Source organism: Doryrhamphus excisus, chromosome 1 (genome assembly GCF_030265055.1).
Source record: "Doryrhamphus excisus isolate RoL2022-K1 chromosome 1, RoL_Dexc_1.0, whole genome shotgun sequence".
Classification (NCBI taxonomy): Eukaryota; Metazoa; Chordata; class Actinopteri; order Syngnathiformes; family Syngnathidae; genus Doryrhamphus; species Doryrhamphus excisus.
Window position 1 is genome coordinate 31,760,541 of NC_080466.1, and position 19,829 is coordinate 31,780,369.

Here is a 19,829-nt window from a genome sequence, read left to right on the forward strand (position 1 = left end):
GCGTCATCACCTGACGCCACTTCACTGCTGGTGCGAGTCATGTGACCCGCGTGTCACAGAGACATGACAAGGCGTCTCCACGGGACAAAACGCTTCCCCTAAACGTCCTTGTTGAGTCGTTATGATGATGAACGTGGAGGGACTCAATGAAGTCGGCCATCATTGACCTTTCACCTCACCAGTGGACTAAAAGTCCACTCACATGTCCATTTTCCCAATACTCATGTCTGGATTGATCCATGTCATTTCCCACATGAATAATGCATATTGTACCGTAGCATAAAAATATATTTTCTGTCAGCTTTTCATCCCACAGTTCTTTAGTTTGCGTCTGTGAAGCTGCACAGACGTGCACCAGCGTGAATGACAAGTGTGCACGTGCGTGGGGGCTGCGTCGCCATGTGCGGGGGGGGTTAGAAAGCAGCAGCAGGAGGAAAATGTCAGGCCAATGTCAGAGTGTTAGCACGGCGTGGCCCGCCTCTTAATGTCAACACTCTGGAGAGCTCACACACACGCACACACACATGCAAATGTCCACAAGAGGAGAATGACGAGGTGGATTTATGGGGGCTCGTCGGGGGGGGGGTCCACAGTCAAACGTCGCGCACTCTCTTTAGAAGGTCAAATCTGAATGTCACTGATTGATTGCTGGCTGAAATTGACAGCCTGTCAAGTGTGACTACACATGTGCTGTGTGTGTGTGTGCGTGTGTGTGAGTGTGTGTAAGAGAGGGAGACAGAACACGTCTTTTTGTCATTAAAGGCAAATGTGTGTTTTATATCTCCACAGAAAATGGATTCTCTTCCCCTGGTGAAAGTCTGACCACGTGTTCCAGCTCAGCTCATCCAGGACTTGTTGGACCAGGATGTGGACGAGGTGGTCCACAAGGTTGCTGCAGCGGAGGAATGCGGAGATTATCCTGCTGGAGGGTGAGTACAAGTCTTCCCAGGCACAACGTTAAGGTACTTTAAGGCTGTGGCAGGGGAGGAGCCATCTTAGCATCTTATCGAGGTTGCTGGGTGGGATTCATGATTGACTTTGGCCTTAATTAAGCATAATTAATAATCATAGGCCCCTAGTAATGAATGAATGATATACTGTAGTAATCATATTGTGATGATCCTGTATGTAGTACGCTGCACTGGTCACTAGGTGTCAGTGATGTCACATTGATGAGACAATCGCCACAGCAGGAAGTAATGTACAAGTACTGTACAGGAAATGAAGAAAAACAGAAACACTCCCAATGCTGACATGTGGGGGTCTACATTATGTATTATTATATATTATATATATTGTGTAATAGAAGTGTGAAGGTGACTATAGGGGTGTTGTTTCATATATGGAGGGCTCTAATAATGTTATAAACTGTATTTCAAAGCTCATAAACAGGTTTTCCGTACTCCAACTATGAAATTATTATGTGAACTTCACTTGTCATCTTTATGTCTGGAACCAAATAACTGATAAATGAGGGACTACTGTACTCTACTGTACTGTACTCTACTGTACTGTACTGTACTGTACAGTTTTTTGTCATGTTCCAAAAGGTCAGATGAAAACCAAAACATACAAAAAAACGAGGCAATGTTTCCCATAGGAAATCGTGTCAATCCAATGAATCCATCCCAGACACCCCAAATATGACCAAAAAGACAGAATAATCATATTTAACATGCAGAAAAAGTGAAATAAATATGAATAAGGAATTGATGGAACCTCATGTTGATGCATCCTGGTGAGGTGGAATTCTCAGCTTTTGCATGAAATTGCTGCCACCCACATCCTTATTGGCCCCATGGCTGGTTGTTTAAGGCATTCTGTAAGGAATGGCGGGAGGATGAGTCGGCAAGGTGTCGGTGCGTCGTACAGGGCAAGCGGACTGATCTCAAGCATGTGTAAACATGGAGGTTTGAGTGACGTCAGAATGAAAAGAACATGACTTCACTGTCAGCTCAGCTCTAAAAATATGAAAGCAATGGCTTCCATGGGTGGAAAATGGCCTCCGCCGCCTCTGTCTCTTCTTGTGAGCGTCTCGATTGTTCATTCAGCGTGAAAAGGAAAACAAACGTTGGCGATAGATAGCGAGCAGTCGCACAAACGGGCCAAATGATTCTTGTAAGGATGAAAACGCAGCGAGGCGGTTAAGTCCAGCCATGAGATGGTTATGATGATGATGATGATGATGATTGCCAGGCGGCCCTGAAAACAAATTAAAGCGTAAAAGCCCCCGGCTCTCTTTTATATTAATGCCACCATGATAGCGGCTTATATTAATGGGGACGGGAGCAGCATGGTGCTCGTCATCCTCCTCCTTCAGTCTACGCCCGCTTCTTCTGGTTCTTCTTTTTAGGATTTCAGTCTTATGAAAAGCCGTATTTCATAATGCGGGCCTAAGCTGCACCAATACACTGCAGATATGATATTATTTATTCTTTCAATCATATGGAGATGATTGGCTGGAATCACGGTCGCCTAAATGTGGGAGGAGCTAAAGGAAGCCTTGGAGAACAATTCACGGCTGAAGAGATTCATCTCAAGCGGGGGAAGCAATCACTGTCAACATTGTGGATGGCGTGCTGCTGCCCTCCATTCCAGATGTTCTTCCTGTGGAAGGACCACCTCCATCCCATCAACGTGTCGTTCCATGAGGAAGCAGGCCTGGGAAGGCTCCAGTGGGAAACCCAGGTTGTGAATAGATGTGATATTCAAAGTGATATTCTTCCCGGTAATTCCAAAGTGTGCAATCTCCAGGGTGTTGGATGACGTCGTGTTAAGTCCCAAATCCGATACTTCCATCAGGAGACATCCAGAAGTATTTTCTTTTCGGTGCAGCAGGTGAGATGAAATGATGAATGTCGCCTGGGTTCCTCGGGCGAGGAGCGACGATCACGAGGAGACAGGAGAATTCTTTAATGAACGTGGTGTCCAAGTTTGCTGATGAAGACGGCGAGGTCATTGCATCAAACGGCAGCCAAACCCCCCCAAGAGAGGCATCAAAAAGACCCCTCCTGCTCCTCTGAAGACCAAAGTGAAACAACACCTCAGAGACCATGACTTGATCTTCACTGGGGAGAAAGTTCTCTTTGTGTTGCCGCTGGCGATGGCGGGACGAAGACATAAGCAGGGGGTGGGGGGGTTGTGTGAGGAGGGGGTGGCGTCATCTCTCGAGGAACATCAGAGGGAATGAATCAATGCCAAAGGAAGAAAGACGTGGACAGATGTTGTCCTCACAAAGCTCTCACGCTGATTGCTCAACAACAACAACGGGGGGGGCGTTAACCTTCGCCTGGGGAGGGAGGCGGGGGGCGTCCAACTAAAGTACTTCAAAGCAACAACTTCTCAACATTTGTTGGAAAACAGGCTGCTTCTTATGCACAACATAGCAGACAGCCCAGGATGTCAATCATGTTTGGGGCCCCCCATGGGTTGTGCTCAAACGCCAGCACTGTTTGCTTCATTGCCCCCCCCCCCCAAATTGTCCATAGGTATGAATGTGGGTGGGAATGCTTGTTTGTCTATATGTGCCCTGGGATTGGCTGGCCACCAGTCCAGGCTGGACCCCGCCTCTCCCCCAGAGACAACTGGGATAGGCTCCAGCACCTCCACCCTGGTGAGGATAAGCGGCATAGAAAATGGATGGATGGATGGAAACAAGAGGGGGGGTATACTGTACTATATACCGTATACTGGATATACCGTATATTGCATATACCATATACTGGATATACCGTATACTGCATCTACCATATACTGCATCTACTGTATACTGCATATACTGTATCTACCATATACTGGATATACTGTACCATATACTGCCTATATATACTAGTATATAATATATACTATCCTATATATTGTGCTGTGGTTTGGCTCAACAGCCCAAAGCTACAGAGGGTGTTATGTCGGAGAGGAAGCGTCATCTTCCGCAAACAAAGCCTGTCGTCATGGCGACCGGAGGGGGGGCGTCTCAACAGGCAGAAGCGAGCAGCAGGGATCCAGGAGCCTTGGAGGGATTTCACCTTCCTACGGAATGCTAGTGCTATTAGCGGATCCCAGTCACGCCATCAGTCCCTGCCTGCGTATGTGCCAATTAGAGAATTGACAGTGATTGATTGATTGATTGACTGATTGATCGGCCGCCTTCCTCTGCAGACTCTCCATCTGTTAGCTCATTGCTTTACGCTTCCCTTATTTGGATGGCCACATTTATAAAGTCTCATAGATAATTCATACAGCCTAATGCACCTCCCCTCATTAGAGGAGGAACTAGCCACTTTTATGTTGGGGTGTGTTGCGCAATAGATGACTGAGGCAGGTGCCGCCACTCAGTCAACTTGCACTGACACCGAAAAATAACAATACAAAAATGATGCACGTGTAATTCCCGTATCCGCTACCTTGGAGATACCGTATCTGGATGCAAATCAAGACACCGGGAGGAGGCTTTCCATTTCCATGCATGTTCCATGCACTCCTAGCATGCTCTGATGTCGCCCATCGCCCCAGCTGGCTCTGAATCGGGGCTGCATTGGATCTAACCAGCTGTTGTTCCTAATGAAGTGGCCTACTCAACAATCCATTCAGTCATTTGTGTCTTCATTGTTTGTGACGCGCCGCTGGGTTGGACCAACTTCATGCCGGATGTGCTATTGAAAGCCTCCAAAAGTGAAGCCCCCCCCCCCTCCTAGCGGAATAGATTGCCGGCCAACTATTGATTTTGGCCCGTGCTGCTCAAGTAGACCTCGTTACAGACGCTCATTAAATCCTCTTGTCACTGCAGAGGCTCCTACAAAGAGCATTAAGCTGCACCGACACTGAGCCCAATGAGCAGAATCTCAAGCGGCGACTACGGAATGTTTTAATGGAATCTTCCAGCTGCTTCCCAGCGGCGCCCCCTTGTTGTGGAAGAAGACCGGTGAAAAGAAAGTGTGAGAAAAGAACTGGAAAGCCGGCGGTGAGGAGGAAAAGTGCATGGCAGATACGGAGAAAATCATCCATTATGGAGGCGGAGCATCCACAGTGGCTGCAAAGTCGCACTAAGGAGCCAAGGATGCTCCTCAGTCATCAGGATTTCTCACTCATCTTCAGCTTATTTTGCCTCGAGCCACACAGAAAGTCACATGGGTTCAAAGGCCGACTTCCAGCTAGGATGGGAACGCCAGGAGAGACGAGATGAGAGGAAGGGAAGATGAAGGAAGAACAGTAAAATGATCATGGCTTCCTGGTCCATTTAGGTCAGGCTTAAGAATGAACGTGTGACCAACCAGCTGGAAAACAAGTCCTGCTTTGTGGTGTTTGATGATCCGGATACGATCTGGCACCGTGGCCACGCGAGAGACGGGTTTTTCAGCATAAAGTCAAACCTTTGGTTTTCCAACACCCCGCGCTGAATCCCGTGGTGTTGATAGAAATGTCCTTGCTTTCCTATTCAGCCATCTTGGATCACACACCAACACGTGGTGTACACAATACTATAGTATCCTGTGGAGAACTCTACGTGAAGTATTACATCATGTAGACCTGCCACAGAGGTTCCTCGTCATGTTGAACTAACTCTACTTATGTTTTACATCTTCCTGTGTCATTCTTACGGCCAACATGGGTTTTTCGTACATTTGCGTGCACTTGCAGATTCCGTGTGTGGATCGTGCAACCAACATATGACATCATTGTGCGGCCAACACAGGTTCGGGTATTTAGTCCGTCCTAGGAAGTAAGGATTGCGCTGACTTTGCTTCATGTGGACTCGGCAAGAGTCCAGCGTTCCTGGTTTGTCCGCTGGCTTGGGGGTTGGGTGGCTGGCATCACTGCCGCGTGCCCGATGACACCACTTCCTGTTCTGCCGCCAATAGCCAGCATTTAATGAGCTGCCAAGGTTGGCGCCGGCTGCTCCAGGCCCAGAGAACATCCTGATAAGATGATTGGTTTCAGCTAAGTAACATGTCACAGTAGTCTGGTCCTTGAGGACTCGGAACGGGGACCAGAAGCGCGGGGCTGCTTTCATCCACTTTGCTTTGTGCCCGCCATCGTCTTCGTCACACGAGTTGGAAACTCTCAAATGTCAGACTTCCTCTTGCAAAAAAATGAAGTTGAAGTTTGACTGAAGCTGTGTTCAAAGTGCGTCAGTACGGCGCCGTCTTTGTTCCGCCTTCCAGAGCCGCCTTTTCATTCTCTGTGGTCCTGACACATCTTTGTCCTCGCTAGCGGGACAGCCCAGCAGCCTGTGGCTAATTAGCACAGATAAGACAAAGAAAGAGAAAAAAGATAACGACGTACCGTGCTTCACGGCGGACGACAAAAGCTTGTGGCGGTCAGCAGAAAAGAGAAGACTAAATAAAAAATGGAAGAAGAAGAAAGCCCGTTGGATCAAAGGAAGACCACTCCTGTGTTTTCAAAATGTTGAGGCGCAGGAAGACAAAAGAGAGCATTTTCTTGTATTATTTTCCCTTCCCAAAGTCAAAGAAGGAACACACCAGGAAGCAGGAGGTGCAGACACCAGCTTCTTGGTAGTCCGTAACAGCAGCCGCTCCCATTGGTCATCCAGGTCAGCACCTCACCAGGGTGTCCTCCCTGGACATGTCGGACATTTCTTTCACATCTTCTTTCTTCCTCTCACCTCTGCTCTCGGTTCCGACACCTCCCACCTTCATCTCCTTCCACTCATCAGCTGGAGTGGCAAAAAAGGAGAACACAGCCTTCAACGCTTCTCGCCTCCTCTCACGGGACTCGATGGGACTCGGACCCTGAAGGCTAACTGCGACCATCACGTGCTCATTAGTATGATGCTGAGTATGCCAATCATTCATTCATGCTGCTGAGTATTGTCACACAGTTCTACAAGGTTGGCCGGAGGGAACCAAGACCAGGACCTCCCGAAGCCTGGACTGCTGGCTCGTTAAGTAATAGTAACATTTCTTAGTCCCGTGTATGGGTTTATTTGTCCTAATAAAAACATAACCAGGGTGTCTAAACCTCAAAGGACCCCAAACAGGAATATGAAAGGATGCAAGGGCCCGCTTTGATATCATAAAAAGACCTGCAGTACTCACAGTACGCATATTTAAACATATTTAAAGCTTTACGTTATTATTAGCATCATCTGTTAAACATTTCTGCTTTTACCTTTTATGTTTATATGGCAGGGATGTCCAAAGTGTGGCTTAGGGGCCATTTGCGGCTGATTGGACACAAAAAATGTCATTGATCTAACCCCCCCCCCCCCCCCCCCCACCAAAAAAAAAATTGCATAACAAAAACATCCCAATTTTGGCTCATCATTATCATCATCATCATCATGCAGGCGTTATGCACCACGAGTCTGACGTGTCAGCGGGGTTACAAATGTGATGGGAATTCATGAAGCTGCACACCGCTAACGTCTTCCAACGTCTGGCCCAGCAAACCTTGATGTTGTCACGCTAAGTGTCTTCGCCGAGGTAGCGATTGCCGCCTGACACGCTGCCTGCGTCCGATGAAGGCAACGCCTTGAATATTTGAACGCTCCAGGAAGGAAACATCTGTTTGGTTTTCTGTCACGCCGCCTGGAGAGCGTCTTTAGTCCCTCACGCTGGAAGACAAGAAACGAGGTTTGTTTTTGTCATTTCCCAGCGTGATGAAGGGAAAACCCGTAAGGAGTTTCACGTGCGCTCTCACAAGTCGTCTGTCCATACCTTGTTGTTTCGCTGCTGTGTCTGACAAGGCTGGGTTGACATGCGGTCCATAAAAGCATGTCTCCTGTCCATGTGTTGCATCCTTCCATTGTTCATCTGGCCTGGCTGGGAAAACCTTTGGCCTCCGGTCTTACTCCAGCCATGGAAAAGTGGAAGCTGATGCTTTGCATGGATTTCTGTTAGGTTGCATTCCAACGTAAGCTTTGAGGGTAGAGAAGATTGGAAAGGAGGATGTGTTGTTGGCGGCCATCTCCTCCGACGCAAGTGAAAAAACCCATGAATTCCATTAGGATTTAGCAAATGTTCTCAGTCAGGGAACAGTGACCGGGACATCTGCCCAGTGTGTGTGTGGGTGTGTGTGTGTGTGTGTGTGTGTGTCTGTGTGTGTGTGTGCGTGTGTGTGTGTGTGTGTGTGTGCAGCTGTTTAATCACTGGACGACTTTTAATTAAAAGGCTGCCAAATGACTTGAAAGCAAAGAGTGGGAATTGTAAAGACGCGTTACTCAAGTGAAGCATTCGGGACAACAAAAGGGAATACTGACATCTGAATTTGTCAACGGTTTTATTACTGTTTCACGCTTCTTGGCTGCATGGAATCCTTAGGGCTCTTGCTAGCTACAGTTACATTAGTTACACTGGTTATATTGGTTACATTGGTTACATCAGTTACATTAGTTACATGGGTTACATTAGTTCACCCATTGCCTCTTGTCGTTGGATGGAAGTTGGCTCATTGGCTAAGAAAAAAAAAGAAAAATATTTTTTCACATTTGGACATGAAAGTACACTAGGACAAACCAAGCATAGCCACTGGAAGTAAAGTGGAATTATTGTGGAAGTTAGCAGGACATGCCACATGGAGATGTCACATACTGCACCTGTAATCAGGTACATGAGCCGTGGTCACCATGACGATGACAGATATGATGCTATCAATATCTGTCTTACGCCGACACTTGACCCGCTCATACTGCCGACGCCCAGGATCTTCCTTCAAATGCATTTCCTTTTGTCCTGCTTCACATGCGCCACGCACATAAAATCAAAGATTATCACACACGCGTGCGCACACACACACACACACACACACACAGCGGCTCACCCTTCTCCTGCAGCAGACACAGTAAATAATAGCCACCAAAGCCATCAATTTATGCATAAGGAGGATGTCGTGCATGAAAAAAGGTGCACACGCACACACACACAAACACACACACACTCCAGTCTGCAGTGTGGCTCTTGTGCACCAAAATATGTGTGCACTGTAAGTATTGCATGTTATCACACATCTTGTAGGAGATTAAATTCTGTAATAAAGGCCTCAAGGACCACTCTGTTCAGTAAATCCCCCCCCCCCCCCCCCTTCGTGTTTCTTCATCTCCGATTGTGAGGAGGCATACGACTTACACCGCAGTAGAAGGTAGACAGAATTCCCTCATGCTGAGGCCTTTTCTCTCTTCAGGACACGGAAACGGGAAAGCCGTGTGGGCTCATGTTTCACATAAGGATTACCCCAAAAGTGTAGTTTTTATTTAGGACTACACAGACACACAAGCTGGGCTTACTTGTACGTTGAAGTACGTTGAAACTGTCTAAATTCCAGCATGGAGGCTTCCAAAACACGACTGTGACATCTCTGAGACATTTTAAATCGTGAAAATGACCAAAAAAGGCCATTTTTGGTAAAAGCATCGTGTGGCATGAGGTTGTCATGGCGACAGCAAAACGTAAACAACATCAGCACCTCTCGCCAGTCCTTCGGTGAAGGGGCGTGGGACCAACGCCGTCTGGTCAGATGCCACGCTTCCTGTACATCATCGCCATGGCAACGTCTTTGCTTCCATTTCCTAACTTCCGGTTGGAGCAGCTTCACGCAGGTGGACACCTCAGCTGATGAGCTGCTAGATGACGCTAATGAGGGACGCGTCCTTCACGCGTGATTGGCTGTGAGGAGGAAGACTGAGCGACACGATGCCCCCCCCCCCTGCCCCCCAGCAGCAGCAGCCGTGGAAGATAAAGTGCAGCGACGCTGCCATCAATTTGTGGATGAAAAAGCGCGAGCACCCGTGTGCCTCATCATCGCTTATTAACATTTCTATTGGAAGATGAGCTTCCATCAGCAAGCAGATGCTAAATTAGCCTCTGCTAGCATACAGCATATAGCATACAGCGTAGCACTTGGTTGGCTGCTCATTGAATGCATCATCTCCACCAAAGTCAGCGACACACTGGTGTCATTTCTGGCGCCATCCGACACGACATGTGCGTGCCAGTAAAAGCTAGCTAAAGAGTGGCATTAGCAGGATGTGAGGCAACAAAGGCTCGGGGTCGTGACGCAGTCCTTTAAATGGGAGACATTTTATTCTTCCTTTTTTAGCAGCGGCACCGAGCATGTGGGACGGGGCTTTCAAATCATTTGCAGCCTATCGAGGCCTCATTCGTGAACATTAATGACTTGCCCCCTCCCCCCCCTCCCCCCCCCCCTCGTCCCTCTCGTCGGCTCTCTGTCACCACCGTGGATAAAGCACTGCCAGCCCGACGTACCTGTCAATCATCGTTCAGCACTCAAGTTATATTGGCCAGGGTCAGTGCTACTTATGGATGGATGGTTGGATGGGTGGGTGGATGGATGGATGCATGGATGGATGCATGGAGGGATGCATGGATGGATGGAGGGATGGTTGGATGGATGGATGCATGAATGGATGGATGGAGGAATGGATGCATGGAGGAATGGATGCATGGATGGATGGAAGGATGGTTTTGCTTGATGAAACCTTTAGAAAATATTATTGTTGATCCCAATGATATTTTGTGAGATGACTTCCTTGAAGATAATGATATTTGAGTGATGGACAGTTTGCTTTAGCAGCATCTACTTTTGTGCATTGTGTTTTCATACAACTTTTTCCAAAGGACGGCCAATCAGAAGTCCTCTCTCTTCAGACGTGTGAGCCAACTACAGTTGTTTGAACAGGATTTGGCCAAAGTCCAAGATCATTGTTCAGTGTTCGTGCGTGTTAGCATGTGTGTATATTAGCATGTTTGACTCCCCAGGAGAGAGGAGGTCAGCTGGGATGAAAAGGCATTTAGCAGACTCTCTCCTAAGTTGACGCCTAATAAGTTCACCCCCCCCCCCCCCCCCATGCACACAGTGCCAACCTTTGTCAGCTTCCTGTTGTGTAAAAGCGGGCGTTTGACCTTTATCAGACGGGGGCTCTAACACGCTCATAGCCCATAAAAGCCATCGCTCTAATCAGAGGCAGTGAGGAACTTTAATCGTACGAACCAATGACGACCCCTGAAGACAAAAACATAGCGATGTTAGCATAGCGAGGCTACGTAGCAGGACGATGACTCTCTCCAACTCACTAGCCGGCATTCTTCAGGTTTGTGACCTGTTGCTCGGCAGAGTTCATGAGGCACATTAAAAAAACCCTGGCTTAGTCTCTAATTGAATCCCTGCTCTGTATTGCATATTAAAAAAGCTCACCAGAGAGACCCAACCCCCCCCAAAACAACATCTGCTGGCCGAGGCATCATCCTGCACCCGCCACTCGTCCTAACGTACTAAAAATAGAGCCTGTGCTAAGTGGAGGACCCACTTGGTGAAAAAGATCATTTGAGGGCATCTGAAATGTGAAAGGGGAGCTTAGTCGGCTCAGTGGCGCCATGTCACACTCAATTTGGGCTCGGGAGAGGACAAAGCCTTGGAAGTGGATCCCTGAGTCCCCCACAGGTCTCTTTCTCAAAGGGGGTGGAGCTGGAGGGGAGTCGTCCTCCATTATTGATGTTCTTATGAGCACGCTTTCAACGTGGTCGCCTTTCGTCTCTCCGTGTTCTGGCACTGTCACCTGGCAGCATCTCCATGGTGACTCATGTGTCCTCGTCATGATAGCATCAGGAACCAATTGGGTCGTAATTGGCGTCTAATGATCTTGCTGCTGATGCAGCCGGGCGCCCCCCCCCCCCCCCCCCCCCCCCCCCCCCCCCCCCCCCCAGATGCCGCCATGTCCTGGGGGCTCGTCCTGGACTTCTGGCACCAAATTAGGATCGCTTCTGGCCTTCATCATCCTAGCGATTTTCCTGCACTGTCACTCCAGACACGTCCTAATTGAATAATAATAAATAAAACTAACTCAAAGAAAATCCTCAGTGGATGTCGTGTCGGTATACCATCTAGAAATGTCAGGATAACATCTCGGAAAATATGTCTGGAATATTCAGGGAATATCTCAGAAACCACCTGCATGACATTTAAATAACGTCTGTAGAACATCTAGAAGAATCAGGTTAGTCTACCGCATGGGAGAGAAATATCTAAGGAACATCTGAGGAACATCAGTATAAGATCCAGAACATGAGAACATCTGGAGGAGATGCATCAGCATGCAGACATGGGCTGACAGGAAGCAGATGTTTGTGTGTTGTGTTGTATGTTTGCTTGTTTGTTGTTCGTTGTGGGGCCAGCAGATGTGTGTGTGTGTGTGTGTGTGTGTGAGACTCTCCAAGGTCCTGAAACCCATAAAGAATTCATCAGCATCAAACTGGAGCTTCCCTCATGCATGCTGTGTGATCTTGAAGCGAGAGGAACCACTGGAGGCCATCGATTGGAAGTCCTGCAGGGCTAACATCTTTTACTTCCCAATCACTACTTATTTTGGGAATTTTATATTTTGGTTTTTCAAAAACACAAACAAAAAAAACCAATAGATTTGTGTTGGATCAACAGTGATGCTGGTTTGTGTATTTAAGGGGGGCGGGGGGGTTGTAACCCAACTAAACAGATCCATGTTAGCACGTCCACGGTTCCACGCCTCCAGGTGGATCCACAGCAGTGCCAATCCCAAATGGGAATCCATGGGAAAACAGAACGTTAGAAAGGAATACTTTAGATTGATTGGTCGGCCCCTGAACAACAAACAGTCCTTGCGGCTCCTCATCTTGCGTCTGATCAAAGATCAAGTTCAACTTTGTTAAATGAGGTTGTGTTTGGAGCACGGCCCCCGCCGAGGCGCCGGCAGCCCGGCTTTTATCTCCGGAGCTGGCAAACGAGACGTCGACAAGAGGAGAAGAAAGGCTGCTTGGCGCCATGAGCCAGTTTATTCTAGTAACGAGCTCTTGTCTTGCGGCGCCATGTTTGTGTTCTGGCGGCGGTGCTGGGAGCTCACATGCTGGGCGCTGCTAGCTTGCTCTCACTGGAGATGTTCTGCTGCCTCGCAGACACGAGCGTGGACGTGGACTCGCCGGGCCCACAAGGGTGGAGGGATTACATTTGGCCCCTGGCAGCATCAGCAACGTTGGACTGGAAAGTACTTTACGGGGGACGCCATGACAACATCTACGCTAACGTGTGACCATGTTCACACGCGTGTTGTATCAGCACATCTGCTCTTTGCTAGGAAGTGATGATGTAAGACGCGTGTTTACATGGCGGTGACGTTACTCTTCCCCTCCACTGTGAGGGATGACGAAGACGCAGGCGATACTTTGCTCTTATTGTCTGATTTATTCATAAGCGGCAGCAACATATTGGAAATAAAAAAGCAGCTATTGTGGCTCCGCGGAGGTTGCGTGTTAAATTTAGCCCAGGAGGAGCAGCGGCAGCGCAAAGCGAGATCAAATGCGAGCAGGAGGAGAGCACGGTGCCTCGCTGGGACTCGAACAGGCGAACATGAATGATGCAACACTGCAGCATTCTTTCTTTCTTCTTCTTCTTGTTGGAGCCGTGCCGCACGTGCTCGCGTACGTGTCAGTCAAACGCCGTCTTTGTTTGCCTTCGTTAAGTACATTCACACCTATGACGCTTCATGTAACCCTAATCTCAACCTATACCTATAATCTATAGTACACCTATGTATGCTTTCCATATAATCTTAATATCAAGATATATCTATAATCTAGTACACCTGTGTGTGCATTCCATGTAATCCTAATCTCAATCTATAATCTATCGTACACCTATGTCAGCTTTCCATGTAATCTTAATCTCAACCTATACCTATAATCTATAGTACACCTATGTGTGCTTTCCATGTAATCTTAATATCAAGATATACCTATAATCTATAGTACATTTATGTCTGCTTTCCATGTAATCCTAATCTCAACCTATACCTATAATCTATAGTACATTTATGTCTCCTTTCCATGTAATCCTAAACCCAAGATTAATCTCAAGCTATAATCTTTACTCTTTATAGTCTTATAATCTTTACTTATGTAAAGTAGCCCCGCCTCCCAGTTCGTTGTCGTAGCGATGCGAAGCTGCCAGCGGCCGTAAAGATGACTGATGCTTTTAACGATGGGCAGCGCCACTTCCTTTAAGTGTGAATGAGATGGATGGGCGACCTTCGTTGACCTCTGCGGCGCTGGAGGCTGCTGCTCCACGTTGACCATTAGAGGAAGTCCACTTCCTCTTTGGGACCCTTCCAACCGGGCCCTGCTGGAGGACTGCTGGTTGAGACGCCCCAAATGGAGACTCCTCAGAAAGACTCTGGGTCCTGGTGTAGTACCTCGCGGTCGGACTTTACGCGGTTCGTTACGCGGCATCGGGTTTACATTATTTACCATGGGAAAAGTTGCTTCCATTTTTGGACATTTCAGTTTTCATTTGACCTTTTGGAACTTATTAATAATGAAAACTCGGCCATCTTGGATGGACTACATTACAGTACATCCTATGGAATACAGGCGGTAAAGGCTGAAGGAAAAGCTTCCTGTTTGTTTGTCTCGGGTTCCCCGTGACGGTTGCGTCGTGGCGCCGACAGACGGTCCCCTCCTGGCTTGTTTGCGCCCCCGCACACTCGCCGGCGTCCTCATGAATGAAACATGAGACGTGTTGCATTAATGCTGCCGGACGCACACACACATACAAACATGGCCTCCATTGATGTGTGCTTAGCCTGACATTTGCTAACCGGGCGCCCCTCGTCTCGCCACTGTCACCCTGAATTGTTGCTTTTCATCTTTGTTGTGCGTGTGCGCGTCTGCGTGTGCGTGACCCGCGCCGCTCCTTACATCGATACGAGCTGAGCTAATAAAACCTTTTATGTGTTTGTACTCCTTCTGGTACCAGGACCTAAACAACCCCGCTGCATCCCGGTACCCCCTCTGATGAGACCGGTCGTCATGGCGACGCTGCTGCAGCATCACCTCATCCGGGACGCTAAACAATAACCCCGCACAGGTAAAGTGACATAAAAGCCATGACTCCAATATACGAGCTTCCCATGGGACGAGATCAGGGACCGCCGTGTAGTTTAGCCGTGGCGCGTTTGTAATCTACACCGCCCGCTGACGCCTATCGGGACGGCTGCCGTGACGCGTCGTCATCCTTCACGCCCCCGGGAGCGTTGTCGCACGCCAAGCGCGTCTTGGGTGTGTTTGTCTCCTCCTGACAGGACACATTCATCATGGCCGACACGTTGGCTCCTCGCCCCCAGCAGAGCCGCCGCCGCAGCGACGGCTTCCTCCCGTCTCCTTGGCGTAGACACGCTTCTTCCTCTTCTTGTCTGATGAGGGAGCTTAGCGCAGGGCTGGCCAAAGTACGGCCCCCGGGCCATTTGCAAGCTGTTTCCTGTGGCTGTTTTCTTATTGGCACATTCTGAAAATACACTTCAATAAAACTAAAAAACAGCAAAAATATGCCATAATTTTACAACAATAATGTCCAAACATTAAGAGAAAAAAAGTCAAATTTATGATAATAATGCTGTCAAAGTATGAGGGAAGTCATTTTAGTGAAAATGAAAGAAGAAAAACATTGTTTGTAAAAGTCATAATATGAGAAACTCAAGAAAAGAACATTATAATTGTTGGGGAAAAGCTAATATTACTAATATGATCAAATATTACTAACATTATAGGAACAAACACCCATATGATATCATTTTTTTAAACACATATATGACTTCTTAGCATATCTACATATGTTGCTTTACAAAATTTTATTTTTATTTATATTATTTTAATTTATTTTTTATTATATTTATTTTATTTAAAATTTTTATTGAAAATATTATTTTTATTTTTCATGTAGGATGAGCGGGATACTCGTTAGAAATTGCGGCCACCTTTCTTTGGCCCCGTGGTGGCTTATTTAGCAGCCGCACTTAATAAAAGAGAAAAGTGAAGTTTGTGTGAAAACATATTTTGAGGCTCTAAAGACAATCTTTATATAAAGAAAGGCAGTTTTATATTAAAAAGCCTTCATTGTTTTATTTCTGTTAAAGAAACTCATCTATTTATGTTATTGAAGAGTTTTTATGGGCTCGATGACACCGTGGGAAGCCTTAGTTTGCTTTTTTTATGTGCAAGAGGATGTTTTATACATACAGGAAGTCATTTGCAGCAAGGGCTTCCCTGTGTGTGTGTGTGTGTGTGTGTGTGTGTGTGTGTGTGTGTGTGTGTATTTCCTGAGCGATGCGGGTCTTCTCATTAGTCACATGTTTTCTTCCAGCCATTCCCAGCCATCCATTCTTTCTCATCTTTTACACGTCTGCCGCATCATCAATCTGCATGTTTTCCCAGCGGGTCAGCTTGACAAGGGCGTACAAAGTGTGTGTTTTTGTGTGTGTGTGTGTGTGTGTGTGTGTGTGTGTGTACAAGACAGAGAGACATATCGAAAAAGGATGCAGATCCCAGGACACTGGGCTGCCATGATTGACGCTCTAAAGTGGAGATGGAAGGTTCCATCAGTCCACTGAAGACAGTTTAGTTTGTCTTGCGTCCAGCGGCATGAGGAGGCGGGGCTTGTTGTTTGGGAAGGAAAAGACATTAACAACATGGCGGACGCCTGCAAACAAACAGTCATGCATTCCAAAGTGTTACAAATGTTTTCAGTGCAAAGCCATGTTTGTCACCAGGAGCTTGCCAAGCGCGGTTTAAAGATTTATTATTATGTAAATATTTAAATACTTCATATTTTTCACTTCCTTATCTCATTATTAGGACTTTTATGGCAACATTTCGGCATTTTAGCTCGCTTTTCAAAAATGTAATAATTATGACTTTCATAATTTTCACTTTTTGTCTCATAATTTGGACTTTTTATGTCATAATTTGTTCAATATTTTTATGGAAATATTTAAATCAAATATAATGGTTAAAAAATAAAATATTTATTATTTTTCAATACGTTTTCCTAATTGCAGCATAAATCCCCATTGTTGTGGTTTCTGTGTATTATTAGCTCATGGCACCCGGTCTCTCAGGGGCCCCCCTCGAAAGCGGGGCCCCAGGCAAATGGCGGTGTGCCCATCAGCAGGCCCCGCCTCTGACAGCATGGGGGTATTGTTTACCTTCCGGTGCATGATGGCGTCCATACTAAGGTTGTTACTCCAGAAGACGCCCCTGCTAAGGTGGTGCGTCTGATCTTGTTTTCTTTGTGTTTGTTTAGCCGCTACAGGCTTGTCGTCACGTCTGCTTCCTGCTTAGACGCGTGTTCTCCGGGTAAAGCCAATGCTTATTTGTTCAAAGCGACAACAAATCAACTCTCGTAGCCGGAGGCCGCCATTGGCAACCAGCGTGGCTCCACGCTGTGATGACTATCATCTGTCGACGCGCTTCCCGAAATCATTTAGTCTTCCACTGCAGGATTCCCTCCCTGTGCGTCTTGCATCATCACATGCTTTCCCTTTGTTATGATGGAAAATGTCCGCTGGGGGCAGGACTGCGTACAGTCAATCATATGGTCGCCATGTGATTGACATGCACTAACGCCACATCGTTTACTGTAGCCAATAAAAACATGACTTTTAGTCCAGGGGGAGGGGTTTGTCTTTTAGAGGTTGGACTAAACATGGTTTGACGTATTTTCATTGTTCTTTGTATGGTGTCATGATGCCTACTCTATTCTACAGCAGGGGTGCCCAAGGTGTGGCCCCGGGGACAGGTGTGGTCCTCGGCTGTTAATTACATTACATTTACATTACATTACATTACATTACATTACTTCACATTTGCAAACATCATTAAACAGACAAATGCAAAACCATCCATTCATCCATCTTCTATGCCGCTTATCCTCACCAGGGTCGCAGGTATGCTGGAGCCTACCCCAGCTGACTCCGGAAGAGAGGCAGGGTCCACCCTGGACTGGTCGTCGGTCCAATTATACTTTCTCCATCTTCCACTCCTTCTCCTGATGGTGGGTGTTATTGTTTACGTTGCTTTGTTCTTTGCTAGCAAGATTATGTCAAAGCTGCACAGCCCATTTCCATGCAGGAGTCTACACCAGGGGTCACCAACACCAACCATATACATATACATATATAAAAATACAGGCTATTTTGGGAACCTAAGTATCCTGGACATGCAGTATACAATACTATGCTATGTACTTCCCGCGTGCCCATGAGCTCCCCAGTAGCGGTTGGCATGGTTGGTTTCTTGGTCTTATGCCAAGCGTGGAGCCCAGCTGATGGACGCTCCAGCAGGTCGTGGCGCTGCCCGATGACCTGATTGGCGCGTCCGGGAACACGAGGCCACTTTCATCTCCTCCTAATGGCGTCTTTACTTTAACGACATTTTCCTGGCAATGGCGAGCCCTCTCTTTCCTTCAGCGACGTCCTTGTATGCTTTTAAACAAAGTGGAAACTTTCTGGGCTGTGACCACAGTAGTTGTTCTTCTCAGGGGGGTGACAGAAATCCCACTCTCATTGAACGCCTCACGGATAAAAGCATACCTTTGGATGTCTCAACCAATAACATTTTGTCTCAAAAGTCAAGTGGCAATGGTCCCTCATCCGCTGGTGCTCCATAGGGCCGGGGTGGATGCCTTGGGAAAACTTTGGTAGAGGTTGGAGCCATTCCAGGATGCGCTGATAACCGTATGCTCCGTAAACACGCATGTCGGTCATTACTTTACATACATTACTTTTCATAATTTAATCAAAAGCAACACCTCCCTTTATTGTATGCTTGAATGAGGAAACAGCAGCGCCATCTGCTGGACAAATGCTTTTATGCAGGCAAACCTTGGTTTTCTGTGATTTGTTCTAAATAATCGTCCAAGTACCAGTCCAGGGTGGACCCCGCCTCTCACCCGAAGACAGCTGGGATAGGCTCCAGCACGCCCGTGACACTCGTGAGGATATGCGGTAGAAAATGAACGAATGATTGAACCCGCCATGTCATACAACTGTCAGAAATGGCATCACCTGATGTGATCCGATCACCGTCTGGATCCAGGAATTTAGTTTAAGTATTTGTGCTTATTATTATTATTATTATCATTATTATTATTATTATTATTATTATTATTATTATTATTATTATTATTAAGGCTTTTTGGTGACGCTTCAGGCATTTTCGAGCACACCAGAGCTCTTTTCCGACTCCAGGAGCGTGGTGGAGATGGCGAGGATAGCGAGGCCACAAGGACACGTCAGAAAGTCTGAGACGCCTCAGACCAAAATGGAGAAAAGGCGCAGGAATCCAAACAGGGCAAGAGGATTAGAAATGCATAAGCTCTCCCGGGAAAAATGATGAAAGTCGGGATAACGGAGGAATGTAATCCCCTCACTTTAGCTTTTTCAGTCTTTTCCATTGTAAAAAAAATACATACATTAGATCCTTTATGGAACCCCAAGGAAATTCAAACTTCCAGTTCAGAAAATTGAAGAGATAGTTATCTCATCTACGGAAAATATACTTTATGAGAGCACAATATTATGCTGAACACACTCTGCCTTCTCCAGGATGGACCGGAGTTTGTCCAGAGGATCTCCCAGAGGATCCATCTCGGGGGCCTCCTCACCAGCCATCCAGCCATGTCCTTCTTCTTCAACCCCCCCAGAGCACGAAGGGGAAGACTGGCCACAGCAGACTGGTAGGACATCTGCAAGCACAAAAAAGTGTTTTTATGGAGGAAAGACTGATGATTGAATGATTGAGCGGCAGGATGAAAGTTGGTAGAACAACAAGTTCATTTGTCCTTCCTGCTCGCACGTTTTGAAGGTAATTGTCTGGCGTTGCCGTCGATTGTCCCAGGCCTTTGCCAGCTCCATCCTGTTATCCCGTCAACCTTAATTGGCTGGAACGCCAGCGTATTAATATCCCGCCTAACAAGATCCTGCCTAATAAAGAGCAGCTGCGTAAATAAAGCCGCCATCTCTGGCTGAATGACGGCAGATTGAAAGAGCCTCGTCGTGG

At 47.0% G+C, this 19,829-nt stretch overlaps 1 protein-coding gene and 1 long non-coding RNA gene across 5 annotated transcripts in view; one reads left to right on the forward strand and one right to left on the reverse strand.

Moving 5' to 3' along the window:
* tbc1d32 (TBC1 domain family, member 32) overlaps window positions 1–19,506 on the forward strand; it is a 55,150-nt gene extending 35,644 nt beyond the window's left edge. For 3 of the 4 annotated variants that reach the window (XM_058064256.1, XM_058064263.1, XM_058064278.1), the window contains 4 exons: window positions 790–929; window positions 14,752–14,862; window positions 17,709–17,823; window positions 19,376–19,506. The gene's annotated coding sequence lies outside the window, so the exon portion shown is untranslated. Of the gene's footprint in view, window positions 1–789; window positions 930–12,896; window positions 13,032–14,751; window positions 14,863–17,708; window positions 17,824–19,375 lie in introns of those variants that run through there. The other variant, XM_058064270.1, reaches the window with a different exon arrangement.
* On the reverse strand, window positions 745–7,194 carry LOC131115914 (uncharacterized). Its single transcript, XR_009123232.1, has 3 exons — window positions 6,280–7,194; window positions 1,720–1,820; window positions 745–892 (listed from the first exon to the last, which is right to left on the reverse strand). It is a non-coding gene; the product is annotated as an uncharacterized LOC131115914 (long non-coding RNA).
* Window positions 19,507–19,829: the final 323 nt, after the last annotated feature.